The sequence below is a fragment of the Oryctolagus cuniculus genome, chromosome 2, assembly GCF_964237555.1.
Source record: "Oryctolagus cuniculus chromosome 2, mOryCun1.1, whole genome shotgun sequence".
NCBI classification, from domain to species: domain Eukaryota; kingdom Metazoa; phylum Chordata; class Mammalia; order Lagomorpha; family Leporidae; genus Oryctolagus; species Oryctolagus cuniculus.
Window position 1 is genome coordinate 143,865,733 of NC_091433.1, and position 27,875 is coordinate 143,893,607.

At 39.2% G+C, this 27,875-nt stretch overlaps 2 long non-coding RNA genes across 4 annotated transcripts in view; both read right to left on the reverse strand.

The window, feature by feature from the left end:
* The window catches only part of LOC138848811 (uncharacterized), a 501,068-nt gene that overhangs the window by 155,210 nt on the left and 317,983 nt on the right, over positions 1-27,875 (reverse strand). The gene's annotated exons all lie outside the window — the stretch shown is intronic.
* Positions 16,273-20,765, reverse strand: LOC138848812 (uncharacterized). The gene is made up of 2 exons (XR_011386919.1): positions 19,547-20,765; positions 16,273-18,549 (listed from the first exon to the last, which is right to left on the reverse strand). It is a non-coding gene; the product is annotated as an uncharacterized lncRNA (long non-coding RNA).

The following is a 27,875-nucleotide window of genomic DNA, read 5'->3' on the forward strand; positions in this document are numbered from 1 at the left end:
TAGAATCACTTCAACATAATTGATATTTTTAAAAATTGAGAAATTTTACTTTCTCTCTCAAATAAGAACCCTTCAAAGTTGATCTATATATCACACTTGCAGTGTGCCTCCATACAGACTCAATTCAGCCCCATTTTATGTGCACGATGGCCACATGTGGCAAGTGGCCAACTACACGTGATAAAGCAATTTTAGAGGTTGGCCCAAAATGTAGGCAAAGGATTTCTGGGCTTTAATGATTAGTTGTAGTGGCCCCAAAGATCATCTTCCCTCAGAAAAAAAATAAAATTACTGCTTGCCAAAGAATCTAAAACTTCCTATGGCATTTTATTTGCTTTGCTTGGATAGATTCTTTTCCTTCCTTCCTTCCTTCCTTCCTTCCTTCCTTCCTTCCTTCCTTCCTTCCTATCTATCTATCTCTCTATCTATCTATCATCCTATCTATACACACACACACACACACACGAGGAGAGAGTTTTTTAGGAAGATTTTTCTTTTCTAAAATGTGTCTAATGAATACTAAATATTTCCTTATGCAATTCTTTTTCAGCATTGATTGGTATAAAATTAAAGCAACACCCAAGGATCCTTGAAAAAGTGGGCAATATTGGCAAGGACAGGGGACCAAGGACAAGCTGCATCTCTACAGGGGCCACACCCAGATTGCCACTGTCAGCCTCTGGACTTTCCTGGCTAAGCTAGGAAGTCTCCATAAGCCCCATAGGTGGGACCTGGTTTGACACTTTCCTAGACCTCTTGTGCCTTCCCATCCTCAGTCCCTGAGGCCAAGATGGTATCCTTAGTCCCTGAATATCATCTCCACACTTCCTCAGTTCTTCTCCGGTGACAAAGGCATCTACCACACAGTGTTAGAGGAGAATCACAGCAGGCTAAAACAAAGAGTTAATTCATCTTATATACTTGAGATTAGAAGTCACTTGAACTGAACATGCAAATTGATGCAAACATATGCAAATAGGAGTTTCTCAACATAAACTGAATGGAGGAAAAAGCCTTATAGTATTAGTCATATTCAAGGATTTTGTGGTATTTAAGAGGAAATTATTTCCTCCCAAATGTGAATAGCTTTCCTAGTCCTCCTGAATGGAACCAAAAGTTACCAGACTTTAAGAAATAATAACTTTTAAAAAAACTGAGCCAGATATTAGTCAGATTTGAGAACATGGTATATTTAACCTTAGTCCTAAACACAACTCTTCTAGTAAACTAAGAAGTTCCTTAATAAGAAACAATAGAATTCACCAAATAAATCTTTACTTTAGGTCTAAAAATAACATAATTAGGAGTATTTTTAAGAACAGAAAAAGCAATAATACACGACAGGAATGTGACGGTATAGCAAGGTATGCAGAGCTTCTGGTTGTTTTTAATAACTGTAACATGTTATGGTACTTTTGCATTTATCATCCCACTCAGAACATAAATGTCTTCTTCCAGAATCAACCCCTAGCTTTCTGGCGATTGGTTTTATTCCTAGAGCAATGCCATGAAGGAATATCCCCATGCCCTATCTGGATATGGCTTCTTGAGTTCTAGCTCCTGACCCTGTGTCTTTCTTCATATTAAACCAAATCTTGCTGCTTCATGGACAACTGCATCTGGATAGACCAAAGATACCTCATTCTCAGCATGTACGAGGTCAAGCCCAACCTTTCCCTCATAAAACCTGTTTTTGATGTGTGCCTTTTTCAATCCACAGCATCATCATCTATTTAACTAGGCAAGCAGAAACAGCAAGTCATATTCAAACCTGCTCTCTGCACTCTTTTCACCCTCAGACTCAAACTATACCAATGTATTTCAGATGCCTTGTAAAAGATCAGACCATGATCCTTCAGAATAATGGGAGGTAAGGCTGGAACTCACAGCCTCTCACCCATAGCCTAAGGGCTCCTTCAGAGTTACCCAGGTTGTGCTGAGTGGCCCACATTTCATATTTTAGCCCAAGCATGGAAAAGTGTTTTCTTCCATTCCCCAAAGCGTAGCTCAGACAAAATAGAAAACAAAACTCCACCAAGCTCATGTAGTAGAAAGATATAAATATGGAGGTTAAAGAGAAACTAGATATCATCTTTCTAATATATGAAATACAGTTCAGTGATCTTCTGTCCTTTAAGGACTGATGGTCCTGGCCTAGCTTCCAACTTGCTGTCAGTGGTAGGTAGTCTTCCCCTGTCCCTATTACCATAAATTTCTGCATCATTGCCTCCTGGAAAGAGTGGCATCAGAGAGAGACATCTCCTTATAACCTAGCTGAGACCCTTCTTATGAACTTTACTTTGCGACACAAAAAAACTTTAATTCCTCAAATGTCTGTTAGGGAAATCACCTCAGTCTTCTAACAGGGTCAGAGGATCGCATTTCCATATGGTCTCAACAAAATGCAGCAATCAAAATCCAACCCAGTAAATCTAAGGCACATGAAATGTACACATGTGGCAGATGAAAATCCTATTCTTCATACAAGTCCAGTGTTTTCCAAATGTCCATCAACTCTATCTTCCCTCCATCAGCCCCTCAAAGTTGATTGGTCAGTCATTTCTACTTCCTTGTATGATAAGGTTTATGAGACACTGTCATGACAAATATGATTCATGTTTATTTTAGGATGTCTGCAAAAATAATTAGAAATATGAAGAGAAAAATAAAAGGCATCCATAATCTTATAATCACCTCCATACTGAATGCGTGCAGTGGCCCATCAATTGATGGAGATTCCAGCTTACTTCACTGCAAAGCAGCTACAGTATCACCCCCTGCATCATATTTATTTCACATTAGTTAAACATAATTTAATTCAGCAAGAAGCTGACTAGCTCTGTAGGGTCAGACACTGTAGGACACTGCTAATAAAGATTCAGAGCCTGTCTTCGGAGAGATCACAGTCATTGTAATCCCCTGCTTGGAAACCTGTGGCTCACCCACAGCCTCTGGAATACACTGAAAATACCTCAGCACATCTTAATTCCTTTTCAAGTAACATTACTGGATAATTTTCTTACACCACTCTGTCTCCATATATCTTGTTCTCCAGCCACTGTGCACCCACTGTATAGTGCCTCTAGGCACACCTCTGCTTTTGCAAATATCATTTGCTCTATACATCCACACATCCAAAAAACATCAGCATCAGCATCACCACCACCACACCAGTACCCTAGGAAGATAGTGAACATTCAAGAAACTTACATTAAATAAAATGAATAAATTACATTATACTGGGTTCATCTGGTATCAAGAGATTTAAATATGCTCCAAGCACTTAAAACTTAAAATTACCATCTGATGGGCATAGGGTAAGATTAGAGCATTTTTCAAACCTATATTCACAAAGGCTCTTAACATCATATACAGAAAAAGTGAAATGCCTATTGAGGTCACAGGGTAAAAAGGTTGCCATAGTCTCTGGTCTAGATTACAAAGGCTAAAGAAGTTCCATAATTGTCAATGCATCTGCCTGGGAAAAGTACATCTTTAGCATCCTTCTGGCATAAATTGTTTGGGAGGTAGTACCAGGAGGTTATTTCATGCAGAAATGGAAGTCCCTTGAAAAAAACAAGTAGAGGAGTGACTTTAGGTTGAATAAGCAAAGATGTCCATAAAGAAAGAGGAGGAGATACCAAAGCATGAAAGTCCTTGGAGAACGCTCAAAAGGAGCCTGCTACTTTAAGGCTTTCTGCAACTCAGTAGGAACATCTTAGCTGCAGAGCTAGGAAACAAAAGATTTTCATTAATTAAATGAATGCTTGATTGTCTTAAACTAATCCTACCATTCAGCCATGCCTGACTTGCCCACGTCTCTGGATCTGCTCTGGCAGTTCACCGTAGTTCAACCTCTCCTCCTGCACTGGCTCCATTCTCCAGCTGCACAGCCTCCTGGGGCAGCTGAGCCTCCACTTCATCTTCCCACTGGCACCTTATCTCCCCCCACCAAGCTTGACTCATTTTTTTCAGAAGGGAGTAGTGTTTGAGTTTTTGTTTTTTCCTAGAAACCTTTTATTTAAGGTATACAAACTTCATGCATTCCATAAATACAACTTTAGGAACATAGTGATTCTTCCCACTCTACCCTCCCTCCTACCCTTCTTAAAGCTTGATTCTTTAACTCTGCTTACTTGGCCTTCTGATATACATGGCTTGGTGCTGGCACCCTGTATCTTACTCTACTCCGTGGGGTAGGCAAGAGGCTACAAGTTGGTCTTAGAAGGACTAAGGATAGTCCTATTTCCCCCTTCCAGCCTCCCAAAGACAAGGGCTGCCAATGGTAGACTTGGAAGAAATGTGTGGAGACAAAGTACAAGTACGAGAGAACAAGAGAAGTTTTATCCTTTAAGTATTCTCAAAAACAGGTTTTATGAAGGAGATATTTCATGTTTTGATATGGACACCACCACTGATTATGACATATTCTACAGATTTACAAGACTCAGTTGAGCTTTTACTCCCACTTGAGAAAAGGATCCATTAGCTTCTTCCTCACTGCTCCCCATATCTTCTCAGATGTCTAACCTCCTCCAGGACCTCACACCATCTGATCACCTCTCAGTTCTCATCTACAATAGTTTTACTGTTCCTTCTGTCCCATCTGCAAATGAACATAGGGCCACCAGATTCTTTAAAATAAGCAAATAAGCCTTCAATCTAGTCTTATCAAGAACCTATCTCCTATCTTCATTTATATCTGCAAAAACTGCAGTGAGAAGCAATTTATAATAATTCCCTCACCACATTTTTCACATAACTAAAATTTCATCCCAGCCCTCTCTCCAAATCCTAAGATGGAATCCCTATCACTTTTCTAAGGGACAGAACCACATTCTTACCTGCCCACAAGAAAGTTTTAATCGACTGTCCTGTGTAAATCAGCATTAAATAACAATCTTAACCTTGTCACTCCCATTTTAATTGTAAATATGATAGTTACATCTTCAGCTTATACACTATGCCTTTTGTTTCCAAGATGACTAACATATATATATATCACTACATTGACCCCATCTGGACTATAGCATCTGCTCACAATATGCCTACTGTGGACATTTGGAAACTGTGGGTTGCTAGCCCTCCTCTATCTTCTGTCTCTGGACAACTTGTATGAATGGTTCCTAGATCAGTTTTCCAGGAGATGGCTGGGTTCTTTATATTTGAACTAGTTCTTACTAACCTCTTCTACTTGAAAAGAATATATCCTTTGTCTATGAGCACTGACTTCTCCAAGATGATAATGTTTGAGACTTCATGCATCTCCAGGAGCAGGTGTTTAGCATCCTTCTCCTGCTATGAATGAATTAATTTTCATTCCATATTGAACCCATTCATGGGAATCCTGGAGCCCAGTTAATTCTCCTAGTCCACTGTTCAATAAAGCTTTGGCTCCCTGCTTCTTAAGGGTTTCACTTTGAGGTACAAGAATATTTGCAACAGTGATCCCACCTGTATTGTGCCACGTCTAACCTATCTCATCATATTTCCTCTCCAAAGAAAATCTTTCAAATTTCCTGGTTTTTGCTTAAGTGAGCTGGCTCAAAATGAAGTCAACTTCCCACTCTTTCCTCTCCATACAACCAATCTGTTTTCAAGTGTACAAACTCTATCATCACATGCACCCAACTTCTTCCTTCCATTCTCACTTTTCTTAGTAGAATTCAGATTTTCATTACATTCAGTGCTATTGGTAGAGACACTACTCAACCCCAAATATTTTCCTATTATGCCTTATAATCTTCCTACAGTATAGGTTATATCACATCTCTCCCATATTCAATAATTTTCAATGATGGCCTATTCCCACCAACTTAGAGGCATATTAATCTGCCTGGAATTCTATATCCTTATCTAATAGAAATTACCCTTGTGGTTTCATTTCTCACCACTCCAAACATTTTTCATGCTCTAGTCTACCTAGTGCTGGCAACCATTTCCCCAATGTGCTTCACTTTCCCATTTCTGCACCATTGTTTGTCCTGTTATCTCTACTGGAGTACATTTTCTTTAAATCCATGAATAAAAATTCTGCCTACAAGAACTTTTTGTGAAACCTCTGTAGATGTTTTCTAACCAAAAATGGTTCTTCCCTCTTTTGAATCCCTCTGACATCTGGTGTCTCTCTCCCATTGTTGTGTATTTTTCTACCTGCATCCTATGCCTTTATGTCGCTCCCCGTCTTCGTGGAGGAACGACACAGGACCCTGCGCTGTTCTTTCGTCTGCTCGGCCCTCCCCGGGTTTGCTGCTGGTTCTTCCTGGGTTGGCTACCGTCCCTTCCACCTCCGTGGAAGGGCGGTTCCCCCTGCCACATTCCCCACTTCCGCGGGGGAGTGGCACACCGCTGGCCGGCTCTCTCGGGGGCTGCACAGGTGTTCCTTCAGATAGATGTTCCCCTTAGATGTTCCTGGTGCATGTTGTCTCTCTCCTCCTTTATAGTCCTCTTCCACCAATCCCAACTCGGCTGCCCACACGCCGAGTACGCTGCTCTCCTCCAATCAGGAGCAAGTCCTACAGCTTGTTGGTTGAACTGGAGGCAGCTGTGTAGAAGCTGTTTCACTCCTCTCCCAGCGCCATATTGTGGGAGAGCAGATGCATAGAATAAGTCTTAATTCCAGTAACTTAGTCTAGTCCGGGTTGCTCCCCACACCTTTATATATTTGTTTTTTTCTCTCAAATGATTTTAAGCTCCCTTATCACAGGTGTGATAGATAAAATTATAGGATGGACTCATGATTTCTGGTCTGTCACAAATTTACACTTTCTTTAAGCTATTCAATTAAGCATTAATCTAAGTACTCTGTCAAAAATTTTTGCTAGTAGAAGTAAGGTCCCAAATCAGCTGACACTGAGATAGGGATATTAACTGAGTGGGCCTGATCTAATTACACCAGCCCTGGAAAAGCAATGCCCCACCACTGCCCCCCCCCAAACCCCAGCAAAAAGGGAGTCAGAGAAAAACAAAGAGGGGAGAGTTTGTGTAAGAGGCATCCTGGCATCCTCTGTTGCTGATCTGAAATGGAGGAGGCCACAGGGCAAGAAACACAGGCAGCTTCTGGGAGCTGTGAGAAGCCCCTGAAAAGAAAGCAAAAAGGAAGAAGGAATCTCAGTCCTGCAACAGCAAAGAACTGAATTCTGCCAAGGATGACCTTGGAAGTGGCTTCTCTCCCAGAACCTCCAGACAAGAACATAATCCAGCTGATAGCTTGATATTACCCTTGTGAAACCATGTAACCCAGATTTCTGACCCATGGGATTGTGAGCTATAGATGTGTATTGTTTTAAGCTGCTAAATGTGTGATTAAATGTTAAACAGCAACAAAAAGCTAATGCATCAGGAATAACTTCTTACTCATTCTTTTATACCCAGCAACAGCAGGTTGCGTGCCTTGTACATATTAGGGTATCATCAAATGTGTAACTTTCAATTGTATTAAAAACGTCTGGGAGGGGGGCAGTGCTGTTGTGTAGCAGGTAAAGCCACCATCTGTGGTGCTGGCATCCCATATGGGCACGGGTTTGAGTCCTGGTTGCTCCACTTCCGATCCAGCTCTCTGCTATGGCCTGGGAAAGCAGTAGAAGGTGGTCAAGTCCTTGGGCCCCTGCGCTCATGTGGGAGACCAGGAAGGAGCTCCTGGCTTCAGATCAGCTCAGCTCCAGCTGCGGCAGCCATCTGGGGAGTGAAACAGTGGATGGAAGACATCTCTCTCTCTCTCTCTCTCTCTCTCCCCTTTCCTCTCTCCCTCCCTCTCTCCTTTCCTCTCTCTTTCCCTCCCTCTCTCCCTCTGCCTCTCTATAACTCTGTGCCTTTCAAATAAATAAATAAATCTTTAAAAAAAATGTCTGGGATGCAACCTTGTCGGTGAGAACACATAGGCAAAATAAAGGGCAAACAGAATTAAGTCAACTGGGGAGACTTTAGCAATTTTTAATTTATTAATTCTGTGAAGTCAACATTCTAACACATCTTGAGCATCCTGATTGCAAGTGGCCAGAACAAACTCAGTTGTGAAAACTAATTTTTGATGTTGTTTTCAGAGAAGCTTATTTCAAGACAAACAGCATCACGACCATATGCTGGAACACTCTTCTGGAGACATCACTGAACTGGCACTCGCCACATGCACCTGTGGTTGCAAAGAACATCCTTGCCACCCACAGTTCCAAACCCCAAACTGCAGCTCTCAACCAGAGTTACTACTTCCTCCTTTCAGCACCGACACTGTCTTCCAGGTGACTTCTCTAAACAGTTATTCTTTTTCCGGTCTCACAATGTGACCAGACTTGAACACTGCTGACTTTGAAACACGATATTCCTCCCTGTTTCCTAAAAGACAAACACTAAGCCTACTTCTCCTGACTGTATACCTACCACGGAGTCAGTGGAGAAGAAAGCAGGTGGCCAGCAGGCACAGGGAAAGCCACCTTCACAGCAGAGTTCTTCCTGCACATGGCATGAAGGCCCTGGGCGAGTCTTTAACACACTTAGACTCTGTTTTTCAATGGTCAGACTCTGTTTTCCAGTGGCAACACTGGCCTCCTTAGAGCTGCTGTCATATTCTAATGAGGAATGAAGAACAGAAGGCCTTGAAAAGTACAGAGGGCACAGTGTTATAATTATCTGAAGGGAATCCTGACGCTCCCATCAGCCTGCATACTCTGGTAATTGTTTTCAATAAGACTATGGAAAGATTTGTAGGCAGCTAACATGTACATTGGGCCATCCATAACTTCTGCCTCAGTACAGTCAGACTGTTATTTACCCAATAAACCATAACTGCAGCAGCGGCCCAATAATTCAGCATCTGAGAGGGATTTGCTGCTGAAGTTATTACGGTCCATCAGATCAAAAATTCACTTTTAAAGAAGTGTCCAAATACAGATGTACACAGTGGGCTCAGATTATTACAGACTGTTTTGCCAAATAATACACATTTTCAAAATAACTATAGCACCTATCACGTATCTCACTCTGTACTCATCCCAGACATACAAGCATTTTGGGATTTTTTTTTTCTAAATAAGAGAAAAGAAAAAGACATCGCCCCATTTCAAAATATAAATCGTATATTATAAATGCTGAGAAGTCCAAAAATGTAAAAGGTAGAGACAGAGTAATTTCTTTCTAATTCACATTGGGCAGGTTGGTTTTATATTAGTCATTTTTTTATCACAAGTCCCATCAGCTGAAAAGATACTGTCAGCCTTCACTCTAAGTGTTCTGCATGTTGTCTGTACATATAATTTTAAAAGGTCTCAACAAAGAGGTTGCCATATTGCAGGCAATTTTAAAAAACACCAAAGTCACAATAGATGGTGAATATCTGCTTCTTTCTGTTTTGCTCCACAGAAAGAAAGCAAGACATCTCTCTTTCCTGTTTTATTTTTGTAATCACTTGTTCACATGGTGTGTGCATACAGATGACAGAGGCTCAGGTTCATAGAAATAATGACAAAATGAAACGGCTGGAAATTCTCAGTGTTAAAAGACTTGATTAGGATAAATATCTAAATTTCATACGCAGATATAAATAGCCGAGACATATCAAAAGTTTATTGTATTTATTAATGCTTTCAAGTTAGGTGTAGGGGAGTAGGCAGTAAACATAAAATCACTCCACAAAAGCTAAGATATGGAAATATTCATGTGATGGCTTTTGTCTGTGCTGTTTGCTCTCCCACCAAGTTGCTTATGTGTGGTTGTATGTGTTTTTATCTTCTCTCTTACTTCCTCCCTTCTGTCTCTCCCTTCTTTCTCCCTTCCTTCCCATCCCTCTCTCCCTCTTCTCTACCTTTCCCTCTGTCTCTCTGACACCCAAGAAAAGACATCAGTTGAGTCACAAAGCCCCTACCTTTAATTACTTTTGCCTCAAGAAACTAAAGGCCCTTCCATAGCCCGTCTCCTTCTCCTCACCCATTCTGGGTTCTAGAAAGCATGTTTTATATTTTTTGCTGACTATTTAATGGAATTGCTGAAAAATCAGAACCTGTTTTTTCACTCTTTCGCCTTTTATCAAAATCGGATTTTTTTGGAGTATTTTTTTTCCTTTGCCTGGAAATGAACCCTTTAAAAAGTCAGCAAAATATTTTGGCTTTCTTCAGCAACACTTTGGGCTTCTCTGTTACAAATTGTATAAACATTTTCCAGACAGGGGAACTTGAAGGGTTTAAATTATTTTTTAAATGATGTCTGTATTCTCAGAGATTCACATTTGCAGGGGGAAGATGGAGGCAAGGAAAGTTACCACAGAACATAATATGTCTGGAATCAGGGGACTATTGAGCTCTATGCAAATCTGTGGAGGGAAAATATCTTCCTCATACATTATCTAAAGCAAGGATTTTGAGTTTCCCAGACTGATGAAACAAACGCTCTCGATGGATGCCGTCTGTCATTCATATTGGGCTCACATATTTTACTTCCTGAAACCAAACAAATACTGATAAACTACTTCAGTGAGCCTTTAATCAAAATTTCGGCAGTACGCAGTTGGCGACAGGAAGATCAGTCTGTGGAGCCTGAAACCCTTTCATCATCAAATATACAGAAATAATAATTATATTTATCTGTTTGGTTCAGGCTGCACACCAAGATTTACCCTTGCCCTGAGGACACAGAAATCATCAGGCATTGTCATCTCTAAAGAATAAAAAAATTCCTTAATAACTTAGAGGTTAAACGGTTCTCAATACTTGTGAGGGCTGAGCAAAGGAAATAAAAATAATGCATTACTTTTAGCATTTTTCCCTGTAATGCTTTAATAAACTGTGTTATGTGCTAACCAATTAGCACTTCTGATAATAACCCTGAAAGTATCAGAAAGCATCCAGCCTGCCCAATAAAAAAATTTCAAGAGGGAAGAGGTTGTCCCATAGTTCTGACTTCCATCCTGTTATGAGCTGTGTGTCTGTGTAAACATATTTCAATCCAATTAATTCCAGAAACATTTGAAAAGTTAGATAAAATGAAGAGAGGAGTTGAGTTTGAAAAACACTTCATGGTGGAAATAGTTTATCTTCATTTGGATTCCCCTGAAAGCAAAGACTGAAACAAGGAATTAGTGAACTTGGGTTATTTGGATGGGATCCCAGGCAGCCAGCGGGAAGGAGCAGGGAAAATGAGTTAGGAGATGGGGGAAGCAAGGAAGGCTGTTTCGAGCGCGTTGCCATGGTGGATACCTGAGGAGTCTTCCCTCTGGAGGCCCTCAGGAGCCTTGGAGAAATGAGCCTCAACATGGTACCATTGTAGGGAGAAGGCTGGGCCACTCACCTCCAACTTGGCCCACAATAGAGTTGTTGCCTTCCCCAGCCAAGAGCCCCAAGTCCCCATACTTACAGGCTGTGCCTCATTAAGGTAAATAAGGCAAGGCCTACGAAAAAGCCCTGAGGTAGAGCAGCTTGAAATGGGAAACCATCAGCATACCCAGAGGGGCTGCTCACGATGGCTCAGGGGACCACAGACTTAGAGGCAGAGGCAACATTATCCTCTACAACATAGTTCTTACTCTAGAATAACTTAAAATAGCTTGATGTTCCTCTTAAAATACGAAAGCATTGAGCATAGTACTAAAGCTGCACCTTAAGAGGAATGCCCATGGCAAAACACACCCGTCTTCAGAGAAAGGCCTTTAACCTTCCACCCCCCATTGCTTCAAGACAAACACTACTCCTCTCCTCTACTTCTCCCTTGTGGTCCTCTTTGTCACATTCTTCTTCTGACCATCTTTTAGTGTCTTTCTTCCTCTGCAATTGTCTTTACCTCCCTACAACCTTAAAGGATTGTGGAATATACCCCTTAGTCAGTTAAGACTTAAAACATAGCCCTTAAACTGGCATCAAAGAGATTTGGGGCAGTGGGTGTTTAGCCTGGTGACTGAAACATCACTTAAGATGCTCTTCTGCCATAACTGAATATCCAGCTCAAGCTCCCGACTAACTTCTTGCTAATGCAGATGTTGGAAGATATCAGCTGATGGCTCAAGTAGTTGGGTTTCAGTCATCCATGTGGGTGATCTGAATTGAGTTTTTGGCTCCAGCCCTGCTCCAGCCATTGCGGGTATCTGGGGAGTGAACTAGCAAATGGGAGTGCCCTCTCTCACTCATTCTCTCAGCCTCTCAAATATATAAATAAATGAATAAACAAAAATTAAAACATGTGAGGTCACTTGATTATTAGCTATTAAAATGGCAAGAGGGTCTTCCTTTCTTGTTACATTGAATACTGGGGAAACATCTAAATTAAATTCTGCTTTGATCTATTGACGGGGGCAGGGATGGATTGTTGTGATTTTATTTGAAATTTTTTCTGGTTCAGTGAAGGTACATCCTGCAAGTCCACCACTCTGGGATATCCTTGCCCATTTGACACTCTCCCTGGCCAAACACTCACACTGACTTCATTATAATTACTGAAACTACAGGTCAGTAGGGTCTCCGGTTAGAACTTACTACAACGTCTGCAGTTGCCACATCTTTAATTTAAGAGGACACACACCTGCTTTAATTACAGGGCCCTTGAGAGATAACAAGAAATAAGTAACATGACCAGATGAGAATCAATTGCTAAAATTGTTTCCTGATAAAATGTGTTTAGCTCCAGAGGTCAGAGTTCACAGTCTTTCCTGCATGGCATCAAGGTGTCAGCAGGAAAGTGGCTACCAGAAATAATTGAAATGCCTCCCTCCATTGAGACACTGCCCATGCAGTGAAAAAAGCCCAAGTGGCATGGCAGTAGATGCGAGGGTCACTTCTGAGTTGTTGTGTCATCAGAAGGGGACTTCGACATCAGAAAACTGCAGGGGAGTGTCCCAGTGCAGATGTTAGCTAACATCTATGTTTGCCTTCAGGAAACATAACTTTAGGAGCCAAATATCTTTGGGATTTAGTCCTTAGTTTATTTGCTATTATTTTTTGCATACAATCTCGAAAAGACTAATAAAGATGCATTTTATTGGTTTTCAACCTCCAGGCTTCTCTTAATGGCTGACAGGGTGAACAGGATGGCATGCAGGACCAGGAACAGGAAGAGGGGCATTGCAGGCACTTCCCAACTTTAAGGCTCCATCATCCATCAAATCCCTGCAATGATAGATTCCTGCCATCTAGCAGATCTTACTGTCACCTGCCTACATTGACAGTACTCACTTTAAGTGCACAGAGTGCATTTCCTGCTCACACGGTTCCAGTTGTCTCTCCAAAGCAGCTCCCTACATTAAACAGCTCACAGACCAAAGTTGTTTCCATCTTGGCTCTCTGCCCTCTCAACCAGAGTCCTCCAGGGTCGCCACAAGAGGAGAAAGGGGGTCAGGAGGGTCATGCAGAGACTCCTATAGGCATTTCTGGAAGTGAGCCACGTCTGCTCACTGTCCATTGGCTGGATGAGCAACACGGCAATGCTAGTTGGGAAGGGTCTGATCGATGCAGCACTCGACTACTCAGACAGTGGTTTCTTTGCCACACTTCTCAATGATGCTCATACACCAACAAACTATTATTTCTCAAACGTCATTCCTTATCATTTTATCCTCAATTAAAAGCTTAGGAATATTTCCCAGGCATGTTACATAATATTTAGTCATTTTTCCCTATATGTTTAGTTTTTAAGAAGCCACAATTTAACACAATACTTTTGATAAAGGTAATAGTATGGTCAGGATTAAGATTCTGTAGACAAGGACAAGATTTTGGAAAGATTTTAATATCAGGGATTAATCACTGAATCTCCACCATGACCAAATATTGCAATGTAAGCAAATCTTATCAAAATGTAATAAACTCATAACTTTCCCCATGGCTACTTCTACCTCCTGAAGCAAGTCGATATCCCCTTACACTAGAAATTGGCTTTCTTAGGCTTCTTCTGCTTCTCTCTGATCCAGCTCCCAAATACCAGTCACATGTAAAACAGTGATGAACACTATAAATCTAGGATTTACAACTTACAATACTTTCAGAAGTATTGTTTTCTTCAGCCTTCAACACCTCTGTAGGACATGCAAAAGCAGGTATAATTATTCCATTTTTATAGATGAAGAAGCAGAGCATCAGAAATTTCAAACTTACTTCTTCTAGTTCAATCTTTCTCTCACCATTCCCATATCCAGGATAATCCACACTTTCATGCTTTTATTTGTTTGTTTGGAGCCCTGCCTCACTCACCTACCCTCCTTTACCCCGCCTTGCCACATTTTCTCAGTTCTTTGTAGACTTGGCTCACATCCTGCCTCCTCCAGAATATCTTTTTAAACTACTTTACACCAAAACCATTCTTTTCTCCCCTAACTTTGTATTTGGATGAAGCATTCTTTTGCAGGATTATAATCCACTCATGCTCTGAGTCTTCTTTCTAAAAAGAGAGGAAATCCTTTTGGAAATAAATTATATCAATTTTCTAAACCCCTAAGCACCTAGCAATGTGCATAGGGCAGGTCTATTGATCATTTTCATGATCCTTTGAGTCAAGAGGAAAGGAGAACTTGAGTATTATCCGCCTTTATTGAGGAACACAAACACCAAATGGCACCTGGGCTGACTCTGTTTTTAAACACTGATATTTTTCAGCTCTTAAATTTTTAAAGCCAATTTAATTTTAGATCAATCAGAAAAATGTATTGTTTGTGAATTTGAAGATTCTTATGAAGAATTAAACACCTATTTTTTTAAACTAAGTGACATTCCATAAAGACAGAAGAAATGGAACAAGAATCATCAATAGTCTTCTAATAACTAGCCAAAAATAGAATAAAGAAACCATAATATTCAACCACTATCAGTTGAATTTGATGTTCTCTTTCTCATAGTAAAATTGAGGGGAAGGGAAATTTCTTCTGGGCTGAAGTAGAGGTCCTCCAAGGTATCAACTTAAAATTAGTGAACATAATGAAGTTCATTTTGAAGCTACTGTCCTTTTACTTGCTTCTAGAATGCATTCTGTATAATAATCACCTGCAATGTAAAGTAACACTCATGTGAATTTGTACAAAGGCTAACTCTAGTTCAAGTATCCTGCAATTTGTTGAAGAAGTTTACTTCAGCAGTATTTTAGAATCTTAGATAGTGGAACTATAGAAATATTACAGTATTTCTGGATTCAGTAGATTTCTTTCTAACGTAGCTGGGCCAAATATTTTTAAAAATTAAAGTGCCTCATTTATTTTATATTCTCATTCTATTATAATATATTGGGACAATAAGATACACACTTAAACAAGACAATAGGCATCTAAGTTGCCAGTGGGATTTTGTGGGTACTGAGGAAAACACATGGCATTTGAGTTAAGGAGAGAAGTTGTAATTCTCCATGCTTATCATCAACATCTTCAAATCACACACTTCCGTAACCCAGCATTCTCTTGGCCTACACTCATAATTCTTTTTAACTTTGCAGAGTGGGGAAGCTAGTGAATGGGGAAGGAGATAAAGATGTGGGTGAAGTTTCTGAAGGGTTGAGTGAGATATGTATTTAGATATGCAGAAACAGAATTTCACATTAGGATCATGGAAGGGTAATATACTGGCTTATCCCTTCCCCTACCCGAAAGAAAGATCAAAATGCTAAGACAAAGTAGACTACAGTGAAGTTTTAAGTATAGATATTTTCAAATTATTCAGGGCATTTATGCTAATTGTACTGACACAGATTCTACGATTATTTTGGTTCCCTCACTAAGAATATTAAAAGATCTGGGTTGGCATAAAGGGGTAGGTAAAAGCAAAGTTTTATTACAGTTGTCAAATTTGTTAGAGTGATTCACGATAGATTATTTCTGTGAAGTGAGCAGTAAGTTTAATTGTAAATCTTTTCAATTTTTTCCCTTCACTCAAAAATAGAAAAGGAATAAGGTATAGTTTATCTTCAAAAGAAAGGCAAAAATTATTTGTGGGAACAATATGGCAAAAACTAATGTAATCCACAGAAGTTAAAACAAAAAATATTAAAGAAAAGATCAGCAAAAGATGGCTGGAGCTGTTAGTGCCTGATTACACCAAGCACTTTTTTGTTGAGACAGGAGAAAGATTTATGGTCCTCAGTAAAAGAATGTGTGTAATGTGAATGATTCCGAAAGGTAACCGAACAGAGGCTGATGGGGCGATAAGGAAGCAAACGCTCATAGAGTCCTGTGCCGGGTCAGAGAGAGACAAGCAGAGGGAAGAATGTTAAACACTTCTGCATGGGCACTGGAATGATCATAGATGAGTGCTTTTAAGCGTACCCTTCACTTTTCCACTCAACACATCTGTTTGTTTTTGAAAAATTAAAACACACATATCCAACTTTACAAATAAACATTTATTGTGAGATTGACTTTTAAAGAAATATGTTGCATGAAGGAAGTCCATATTATTAGGGGCTATCAGATAAGTCACTGATTTCCAAATGAGACAGAAGGAATGCCCTACTAATGCATGCAAAGATGAGCACAACCATCTCTTTGGTGTTGTTCTCACTTGAGTTTTATGAGGACTAGGAGAAGATAAAATGCAACAGATAGTATGCATTGCAAGGGAAACCATGCCATTCATCCTCTCCAACTTCCAAATCAAATGTATTTTCCCCCATCTCTTGAATGCCACAAGTTTTAAATTCTCAAGTTGCATGACAGTAGTTATTTTTATTCTCATTTTTTTAAAGATTTATTTTATTTATTTGAAAGACAGAGTGAGAGAGAGAGGTAGAGACAGAGAGAGAGGTCTTCCATCTACTGGCTGCAACAGGTGGAGCTGTGCCAATACAAAGCCAGGAGCCAGGAGATTCCTCCGAGTCTCCCACGTGGGTGCAGGGGCCCAAGGACTTGGGCCATCTTCTACTGCTTTCCCAGGCCATAGCAGAGAGCTGGATAAGAAGTGGAGCAGCTGGGACTAGAACCGGCACTCATATGGGATGCCGGCGTTTCAGGACAGGGTTTAAGCCGCTGCACCACAGCGCCGGCCCCTCTCATTTTTTTTTTTTTCTACATAAGAACTTTTTTCTTCTTTGAGAGCTTCTTATGTCTTTTTTTTTTTTTTTAAAGATTGTTATTTATTTATTTGAGAGGGAGAGTTACAGAGAGAGGTAGAAACAGAGAAAAAGGCCTTTCATCTGCTGGTTCACTCTCCAAATGGTTGCAATGGCTGGAGCTGAGCCTATCCAAAACCAGGAGCCAGGAGCTTCTTCCATGTCTGCCACAAGAGTGCAGGGGCCCAAACCCTTGGACCATCTTCTGCTGCCTTCCCAGGCCATTAACAGGGAGCTGGATTGGAAGTGGAGCAGCCAGGACATGAACCAGTGCTCATATGGGATGCCAGCACTGCAGTTGGAGGCTTAGCCCACTAAACCACAGCATTGCCCCTTCCTATGTCTTTATATGCAGCACCTAATAGAAATAATTAAGCAACTGTTCAAGTGAGTTGACCCCCACTTCTCATGTTGGTTTACAGTGAAATATACAAGTTGACAATCAATTAAAAAAGCTATGTAATGGCCGCCTGGTATGTGTCTGGCTCTGTGGGAAATGCAGGAGAAATGGTCAGTGTGCATAGCAGTTGGACAATCAAACCAATACAAAAATGACTAAACAAGATTGGAATATGGATGTCAGCTCAAATGTCAATTATAATGAAGGGTGATTCGGAAAGCACAAGAAAACAAGGGCAGGGGCTGGCATTGAGGCATAGTGGGTAAAGCCACCGCCTGCAGTGCCAGCATCCCATATGGCTGCCGGTTCAAATCCCAGCTGCTCCATTTCAATACAGCTCTCTGCTATGGCCTGGGAAAGCAGCAGAAGATGGCCCAAGTCCTTGGGGCCCTGCACCCGCATGGGAGATGTGGAAGAACCTCATGGCTCCTGGCTTCAGATCAGAGCAGCTCCGACCATTGTGGCAATTGAGGGGTGAACCAGCAGATGAAAGACTTCTCTCTCTCTCTCTCTCTCTCTCTCTGCCTCACTTTCTCTCTGGGTGTAACTCAGACTTTCAAATAAATAAATCTTTAAAAGAGAGAGAGAGAAAGATAAGAGGCTAAGTAGTTAAAAAAAAAATTCCTAAAAGAAAACAAGGGGGAAAGGAGTTTTGGAAAAGGTAACAGAAGTTGGACTGCATTTATCAGAGAAGCTTCGAGGAAGAGATGGAGTTAAATCCAGGTTTTCAAATACACAGATGGATGGAAGCTAAAGTTGAAGGAAGTCACCATTCACTGAGAACCTACAGTAGTCCAGTTTCAGTTACACATGGTCACCCGTGGTACAAAAGTACTGTGTAGTACAGTATGATGTTTTGAAAGCAAGAGATATCTCATTCACATAACCTTTACTGTAATAACATGCTGTAACAAGTTTCCCAGAGGCAAACCTCCATTAAGTGGTAGAGTTGAGATGCAAATCTAACCCTAGTGTTTGAACACACTTTACTTCGTGGAAAACGTTAACTGTAGAGAGAGTGAGAAAGGTGAGTGGTGGTAACATCAAGCTACTAACAGGAAGCATCCTAGAGATTATTTATACCTGTTCCTTTGTTTTGTAGAGTATCAGTGATCCAGAGGAAGTAGAAAATAAGGTTAGGTCAGCAGAACCTGAAAGCAAGGCAAAGGAACACACTCAAGTTCTGGAAATGGGTATGGAATATTTTAAGGTAATTTTGATAGCAAAGGCTCAGTTATGTGTGTGTGTATGTACATGCATGTGTGTCTGCAGGGCTTTTCAAATCTAATCCATGAATAATTTTCCCCTCCCAAAGGAGGTCTGAACATGTGTTGTCTTTGGGTTCAAGGGATCACAGATTTCTGAGTAAGGCAGATCAGGCCAAATGAAGGCTAGTTGTAAAGAGGGGTGTTTCTATTACCTAAGTGAGCTATTGCTGCTCATAACCCCAAACCTTACTAATCCAGAGACCAAAATGGATTTGGATGTCCAGAAATGAACCAATATATTTTTAATACTTGCTACATGCCTAATACTATGTTTATAAATCTACAAATGCACTATTGTGAACATCATTAGGAAAGTTTGGCTTTTGTAATATAAGGAGGGGTTAAATTCATGGACTGTGGCGGCAGGCACATTGGATTTTGCATCCTATCCTCCCTACTTACCATTGTAGGACCTTAAGTAAGTTACCTCTTTGGGCTTCAATTTCATTTTTTAAAAGAAAAGGTTTATTTATTCATCTGAAAGGCAGTGCTACAGAGAGGCAGAGGCAGAAAGTACTCCATCCACTGGTTCACTCCCCAGATGGCTGCAACAGTCAGAGCTGAGCCTATTCTAAGCCAGGAGCCAGGAGTTTATTTCTGATCTCCCACACAGGTGCAGGGGCCCAAGCACTTGGATCATCTTCCACTGGTTTCCCAGGTCACAGCAGAGCTGGATCCAAAGTGGAGCAGCCGGGACTGGAACCAGTGCCCATATGGGATGCCGGCACTGCAGGCAGAGGCTTTACCCGCTACGCCACAGCATCAGCCCCTGGGCTTCAGTTTCCCGATATGTAAGATGAGGAAAATACTGCCACCTACACCTAACAGGGTTACTGTGAGGGTTCATTTAGATTATCCGACGAGAGCCCTTAGATAATACCTGGAAGTCAGAATGACCAGAACGTCAGGAGCTGTGGAGGAGGTGGGAGAGAAGGATGTCAGGGTTGCTGCGATTGGTTTCTTCATATTACAAACTGCTCCATTTTCAATTCCTTCTTTTATTAACTGCAAGATCACAACAGATCAGATGATTATTGGTTATTCATAATAGCTTTGTTGGATCTGTTCGTCAGTGTACCTAACAGTACGGTACAGAAACTCGTGTGACAGGTATGAGCATATTACATTGAAATTCTTCTTCTTTACTCAGTTACGCCACAGTGATGCACTGAGTTATTCAGGGCAGTCCAGTATATGTGTGGTAACAAACAAACCCTGAATTCTCAGTGGTTTAACACTGCCCTTCGTCAACACACACACACACACACACACACACACGTCCTTTGTCATTTGCATAATTCTCTACTGGTTGACTCAAAGACTTGGGTTACTTCCATCCTGAATCTTCCATCTAAGCTGGCAAATGCAAAGGACACATGGAAAGCTGGCAACCAACATTGTCCCACTTTACGTCACAGCACAATCATTAGGTTTGCAGGTAAAGATCTCTGAATTAGACCTTAGACCCAAACATTTGGCCCTACTCAATGGAGAATGGATAGTTCTCGAATGGAATGTACTGAACTGAAACATTTTCCCGAGGAGATGCTGGAATACAGAAAAGATATTTCTTAAAGACCTTTAGTTAAGACTTTATTCACTTCCTAACAGATGTTATAAGAAACAAATATGTATGAAAAATTTTGATACAAAGTTGAAAGCATTTATTCTGCAAATTCAAAATGCTACAGTAAGAGGGCATATATTTAGATAATTTTATAAGTGCTGGATTCCTCACTATCCCATTCAGAAAGATCCTTTCCTATAGTTTTTGCTTTATAGACAATGTCTCTTTAACCAGAATTTTTAATGCTGAGGCAGATACCCAGATTGTAACCTGTTGGTTAGTCTCTTCCACTTGAAAAAGTAAACTGGAGCTCTAGGATGAAGGACTGCATTTAAAATTATTTTTTTAAGTTTTTTATATTCAAAAATAATTTTTCAAAGGTTCTGTCAATTAAACGAGCTGCATATACTAAACCTTGGTTAATTTTAAGGATTTTATAAATTAACACGTTTGAATGTATATATGTATACATGTATCTGGGTAAAAAGCTCTTTTAAAGGCCCATAAAAATGAGATCTAAAGGTAAAAAGAAAGAATTACAGAGTCTATGAAACCACATTCAATTCTTTGGGAAAAAAAATAGGTAAAATTGAGCTATGTGATACCACCACCACTACCACCACCACCACCACCACCACACACAATGCATGTACAGAGATATACAAAGGCATTAGCATGAGTTTTAGAAAAAGATACCACAGTTTGTAAAAAGCCACTTTAAAAATACTGAAGGAGTTTCCTTTCAGAATTCTTCAGAACCATTTGTAATTTTTCACTCCACTTGAAAGAACTTGATTTTATCAATTTTTCCAACAACTTAAATAATTCCCAGTTTCTGACTCAGAGAAGACACTTTACCTATATGTATAAAGACCTTTGTCTTCAGTAGAGTACCTTGTGAGGAAACCTGGAGTACCACATTAAGTTGGTTTCATTAAAACTAAAAGCACAAAAGTTGTCATTTAAGTCAGCTTAAGCAGTCTTACCACAGGCAAACCTGCAATTTCAATTAAACTCTTCAAAATACTGCAAATAATTCATTATTACTCCTAAGGCCTTATAGACTTCTACGGGATGGCACCAGGGATATTCCCAACCTGGGCTCTACTGATTTGGCATAATAAAACACTGGGGGTAAACCATACAGAGTTTTATCAAGCACTTTTGTATAGACATTTTGCACATATACACAGTCTTCGGTTGGGCTGATATAACAAAATACCATAAACTGGGTGTTTAAACAACAAATTTCTTATAGTTCTAGAGGTATATAACCTGAGGTCAGGGAATAATGGCTTCTTGGTGAGGGCCCCCTTCCTGGTTGACAGATACCCATCTCATTGCTGGGTACTCACATGACAGCAAGCCTGCCAGCGCTCTGGCCTTTTCTTGCAAGTACATTAATTTCATTCACGAAGGTTCTACCTACGTACCCTAATTACTTCCTAAGGGCCTCACCTCTATATATCAACACTTTGGGATTAGGGTTTTAGCACAAAGATTTAGTACATTACATGTTATACACACAAACGAACAGACATAAACATATACACAAGATGGTAACACAAAAAGATATGGAAAATAGATTTAAAATGTTTATTTTGGTGCAAATAGTTTGTGAAATCCATGCATAATATGCATTGTTCATGAACTTTTTGAAGACTCCTGGATGTATGGATTTAAAAAAATTTTTGTCACAAAATAGACATCTTTTAATTCCCATTTTGATGGTTTTTGTTTCTTTTTTAAAAGGGGTTTATTTATTTGGGGACCTACTCTGTGGCACAGTAGGTTAAGCTTCTACCTGTGGTGCAGGCATTCCATGTGGGTGCTGGTTTGTGTCCTGGCTGCTCCTCTTCTGATATATCATAGCTCTCTGCTACGGCCTGGGAAAGCAGAGGAAGATGGTCCAAGTGGTTGGGCCCCTGAACCTGTGTGGGAGACTGGGAAGAAGCTCCTGGCTCCTGATTTTGAATGGGCTCAGCTCCAGTTATTGCAGCCATTTGGGGAGTGAACCAACAGATGGAAGACCTCTCTCGCTGTCTCTCCCTCTCTCTGCTATAACTCTGCCTCTCATATAAATTTAAAAAAATAAATAAAGAGGCATCTAGGTCTAAAACCATGTACTCAATTCCTGGGGGAGATACTTGTTGTACTTTCTTTTGGTTTGTTTGTATTCCAAATACGTACTTGGAGGCCTTACCCAGTTACAATCAACTGATTCTCTGAAAGTGAATTCTAGCTTCCTTATTTTGTATAAAGTTCCGGGTAGTTTTACACAGCCAATCTTCAAAACTGGGACCCAGAGCTCCATTGATACCACTGCTGCTGGACGTCTTCCCTGCCACCTTGGGTTTTCTCAAGGCCTATTCACCATGCAGATTAAATTAACTGGGGACCACTTTGTTTATTTATTTATTTATTTATTTTTTAATTTCCACAGTCCCTCAAGCATATACAGAGCAGAATGGAACTCAGACCATGCACTTGACAAAATGAAGAAACATGTACAGTTAAACATACAATACAACATACAATGACTAGTATACTAGTAATAGTAAATATACAATACAGCACAGGAATACAATGGGGCAGAGAAAGAATCTGGTAAAACTTCAGAGAGCCAATAATATTTGTTTTGCGCTTGGAATAAAAGGAAAAAGAAATTTCCTTACATAAAGAAGAGAAGGAAAAATGCTTCTGGTGAAGAAGAATAAGCGGATTTCAAGCAGAAGGAATTCCACAGAAGACAACCAGGGTGCTAGTCTTACAGAACAGCCGCAGGACTCCCTGGGGCTTCAGAACCTGTTCCCACCCAGGCATCACTGATCCCTCTTTTCTATTACCATTCCAGTCCAAAGGAGCCTCTCCCACCTCCACTATGGAGCTCTGAGGAGCCAGTAGATCACCGCCCCAGCAGATTTTGGAGAAATGTGCACTTTCCCGACGGAATATAACCGTGAAGAAAATTATCCAAGGAGCAAAAGATTGCATTCTAGAAATTTACCTATTCCCTCTTTTAAAAACAATAAGGGACTCAAGCCTTATGCCAGAACTGCTGGACAAGGAAACTGACTTTACTTAATATGCAAAAGCTGTAGTTTGCATTAAAAGTGCTACAATCCCAGAAATAACTTCCCCCAAAATTATAATTAATGGATATTTTAATTACACAAAAAATTTACTGAACATCTACTATATTCCTTAACTATTTCTAGCCAGTTATATAGATTAAAAGGTCAGATTAATGTTAAATTGATTATTGAGGGATATACATGGTTCACTATATGAAATTTCCCATCCCAATTTGAGCATTTTTTAAAAGAGAATATCTCAATACACTAATATTCCATAGAACACATTTTGTGAAATGCAGATCCTTCCTGGATTTCTCTCATTCTTCTAATCATCCAGCCTCCACTTGAGAATCCAAAGGATAGTTTACATTAAATCACAGGTAACTTTCTTTGCAACCAGAAAGCATGGTTATTACTGTTGGAAACCTGCTGTTATGTTTAGAATGTTGATTTTAAGAATAATAATAATTATTATTACTCTTATTATTATGACTAAAAATGTACCACCTTGGAAAATCCTCCCCTTAATTCTTGTTCTATTTCCTGAACTTTGAAGAATTAGTAAAAAAGTAAAAAAATGTATGGAAGTAGTACATAAATTAAACACACTGAAACAGAAACCAGATATTTACATTCAAACTGAAGCTGGAAAATCAATACACTGTTTCTCTTCACATTATTATATTCAAAACTGAATTAGTTTTTAAAGGTATCAGAGATAGCCAATTAGCCATGTTCTTTGCCAACACAGCACATCAAGGAGGCAGCCACTACTTCCTGAGAGTACAGAACTTGTTTTGCACAAGCTGAGGGTGAGTGGTCTCTGTTTAGTCATAAAGATAGGTCTCTGAATTTAAGAGAGACCATCAGAGTGTATGTCCTGAGAAGAAATCATGGTTTCATATTTGGTCTAAAAACAGACCGTTCTGACAAATATATTACCATTATCACAACCAAGCAGACACCAAGACTCAGACTTGTGTTTAGACAAGAAGCTAGTACAACCAACCTGAAATATAAATGCCAGCTAGCAAGTCCTAGTCATCACTGGTCAAACAGGATGTCATATATACAGCCCTTGATGGGTATCCCAAGGGAAGGAAAAGGTACCTATCACTGTGCAGCCTTTATCAGCATTTGCTCCTGAATCAACCAAGCTTTTTTCTTTCCTTAATAATCAAACAATTCTCTGGATTTCATGATTCTACCACACACATCTTTTGGGCTATCTAATTAAACACTGTGATTTTTGTTCTACAGATATATGTGATAGCAAATACTTTCCTATCCTCACAAAACATATTAAGCTTAATAAATATATTTATGAGAATTACATTGTATAGTTCTTATGCAATCAGCCATGCTGGGCATGATGGCCCAAGACGATGAAAACCCATTGACTTTTTGTAGCAAATTAGTCTACCTCCTAATCGGTGAACCCTGCTAAGCTTTTGAATTATGACGAGAACCAGCAGCTCAGTTAGAACACTCAAATGAATTATATCAATTCATAAACTTGTTCATGTCCAGATTTCATTAGCCACACATTAACAGCATTTTATGTTTATTACTGCTCTGACATAATCTATAAATAACTGAAATGCTAATCATAGTGTTCTGCCGGGCATCATCATTTAATCATAAAGAGATACATTATTATAAACTATAATAGATAATAACAAGTCTGGGTCAATGGCCGCATATTAAAAGATCACAATTATATCCTATAAGGGTATGTACCTCATACATTTGGTGACACATAGGTCCATATCTAATCACTTGCAAATGTTTCCCCTCTGACATATTTAGAGTACAAGGTGACACAATTAAGAAAATATGCTTGTAAAACAGTATAATCCTTAAACATCAAAGTAAACAGAGAACAGTTAGTAGGGGGGAAAAACATCTTTTTGCCAATGCCAAATCAATTAACTCTTTATTGGTAGGTTTGTTTTCCAGCAAAAAGGAAAATCACGTTCCTAATATCTGTGAGAACAAAAAAAAAAAGATATGCAGCTTATCAAAATACAACTAGAAAAGCTATTAAAAAAATAAAAACTCAGTTACAATTGAGTTAAAATTGTAAAACAAAGCCTAACCACTGATTAGATCTTCTCCAAGTCCTATTAATGGTTTATAGCAAACTGTAACATAGTAATCTTATGTTACATTATAAAATAATTTCATTCACGAACATTCACACTTCCTTGCCAGAGGTAATAACTTTCAAACTCAGCAAAAGCTACCAATTCTGAATGGCCCTACTATTATTGTACATACCACGTTGCTGTCATCACTGTCGTGTTTTTTGACTACTTGATGACAGAGCACTGATCAAGTTCGGATATTGATTTAAGACAATAATGGGGCCATTACCTTTTTAGCTTATATGATTCCTATGCTTTTGCTTCAGGAATATATCCTGGTGAAATACCAGCTGCTATACAAATAATTTCTAAAATAGATTATCAGCTGAGAGAGTTTCAAATGAGAAATGAAGCTGACCCCAAGTCCAAGAATTAATGACAGATTATTAAATGAAAGTATTTTATACAGAGAATTAGCCACTAATTTAAAGGCTTAGTTGGACAGGACATTGAGATGGAGTCCGTGGTTGCCAGCACTTGCACCTCAGAGCTCAGGGTGAATCGAGGGAGATAAAGAAAGGAATGTAAAACACTATGGAAACCAACCTCTGGAGACTTAATATTCTGATCAGCTCACCTCCGAACATCTGGCTCTTAAATGTTCAAGCACAAAAACAAGAGAGCTAATGAAAGCAGCACATATTATCTCTCCCATCAATGTACCTCACAAACACCTGCTAAAATTAAAACAAATTGAATCTTGATTGCTGATTAAGTACCCCTTCTTTAGCTAGATATTCTGTCATTATTTGCCCTGGCGCACAATGCATAAACTGATGAATGGGGAGTGGTGGGTTGTAGCGGCAAAGGTGGATAAAAGGCGATTCAAAGTAGATGAATATAAATGGTAGCAGATTAACTTTGTGTACTTTAACCCTTGCAAAAGTGAGTTTTCACCCCCAAGCCCAATCCAAGAATTAAAGTGATAGAACTGCATTTAAAATAGAAAGGTGAGTCCCTTTAACACTCCCCTCCCATCCCTTTCTGCAAACCTCCGTGTCTGGCAGGTCTTGGGGCATCCAATTCACTCACCATAGCTTAGTGACTAAGCTTAAGAAATGTGTTTGACCTGTGTTTCTGACTGCTCCATTCAGTTTCTCAGCTGATGCAAATGCTTTATCTGGTTTTGTTTTTAATCTTACTTATATATATTTATTTACTTTTGGACTTGCAAACCTTTCCAGTCTCAGGCTAGTAATACCAAAAACAGAGCCTTCCAAAGCCACATTTGGTTTGTCCACATCTGAAACAAATACTTGGACTGTGGTTTAAAAAAAAAAAAAAAAAAACAGTTACACGATTTACTGCCAATAAACCAAGAGACTATTCAGCATGCAAACTTCAGTTAGAATAAAAATACCCATTTGAGTTTTCATCACACATATATAAATACCTTCCTATGTGAACACTGATGACAGATGTGTGGCTAATCTACCATGTTAACTTCATTTGAGAAATTGTGGTTTTGTTCAAACTTTATTAGCTAAACTTGAATTGATCCTGATAAGTTTTAACTCAATATTTTACCTGTCTCAAATATATTTCCAGAATTCATGCAACTCAACAGCTCCTCTGTATTTGCAATACATTCACATAAATTTCCTGTGAAAATAATCAACTTGTATTTATTTCAATGTCTTTTGATTAAAAAAGTAGAGGAGGGTGAGAGAAAAATAACAGTGTGTAAATCCTTCCAAACACCACAACCTACACAACCTGCATTTATTTATTTATTGATTTAATATTTGACACGATAAGGTCATAATAGCACATATGTTGGGCATATGCATTTCATCATTGATTATTATGTTCTGTCCAAAGACTAGCTTCAAAGTAATAGGTTACTCCAATATCTCATATAGGGCATTAAACAAAGAAAAGAAATGTCCATGAATCACATATTGTTCCTTGACTTTTTTTCTTATTGCATTCTAAATTATTTAAATATACTATTAGGCATCATATTGGAAAAAACAGATGTTTTCTAATTATGAACTGATTTTACAGTGTGATGGTGTCACATATTTAAATTACAAATACACATTTTTAGCATTCCAGCTGTGCTTTACAAGAGTTTAATTTGCTTCTTCTGATATGTCACATCGCACCTGCCTTTTTAAAACTCCCATAAATGTAAAACATTACTCAAACACAATTATTAAGACATGTAGAAGAATTCTAAAGATTCTGAACAGCTTATAGAAGATGAATTTTATATAAAGATTCAATAATGAATCTACCAAATGTGTATTTGGAGTAACATTTACAAATATTTTTAGATGAATTTAAATTTGGACTGATGATTTGTATATGTATATATGGACATGCAGTAGTATATAGAATTTGATTTTATTTTTATAGTACCTTTAATATTATCTGTATTTTCAACCACAATCATACAAACTTGAGTTAAAAAAT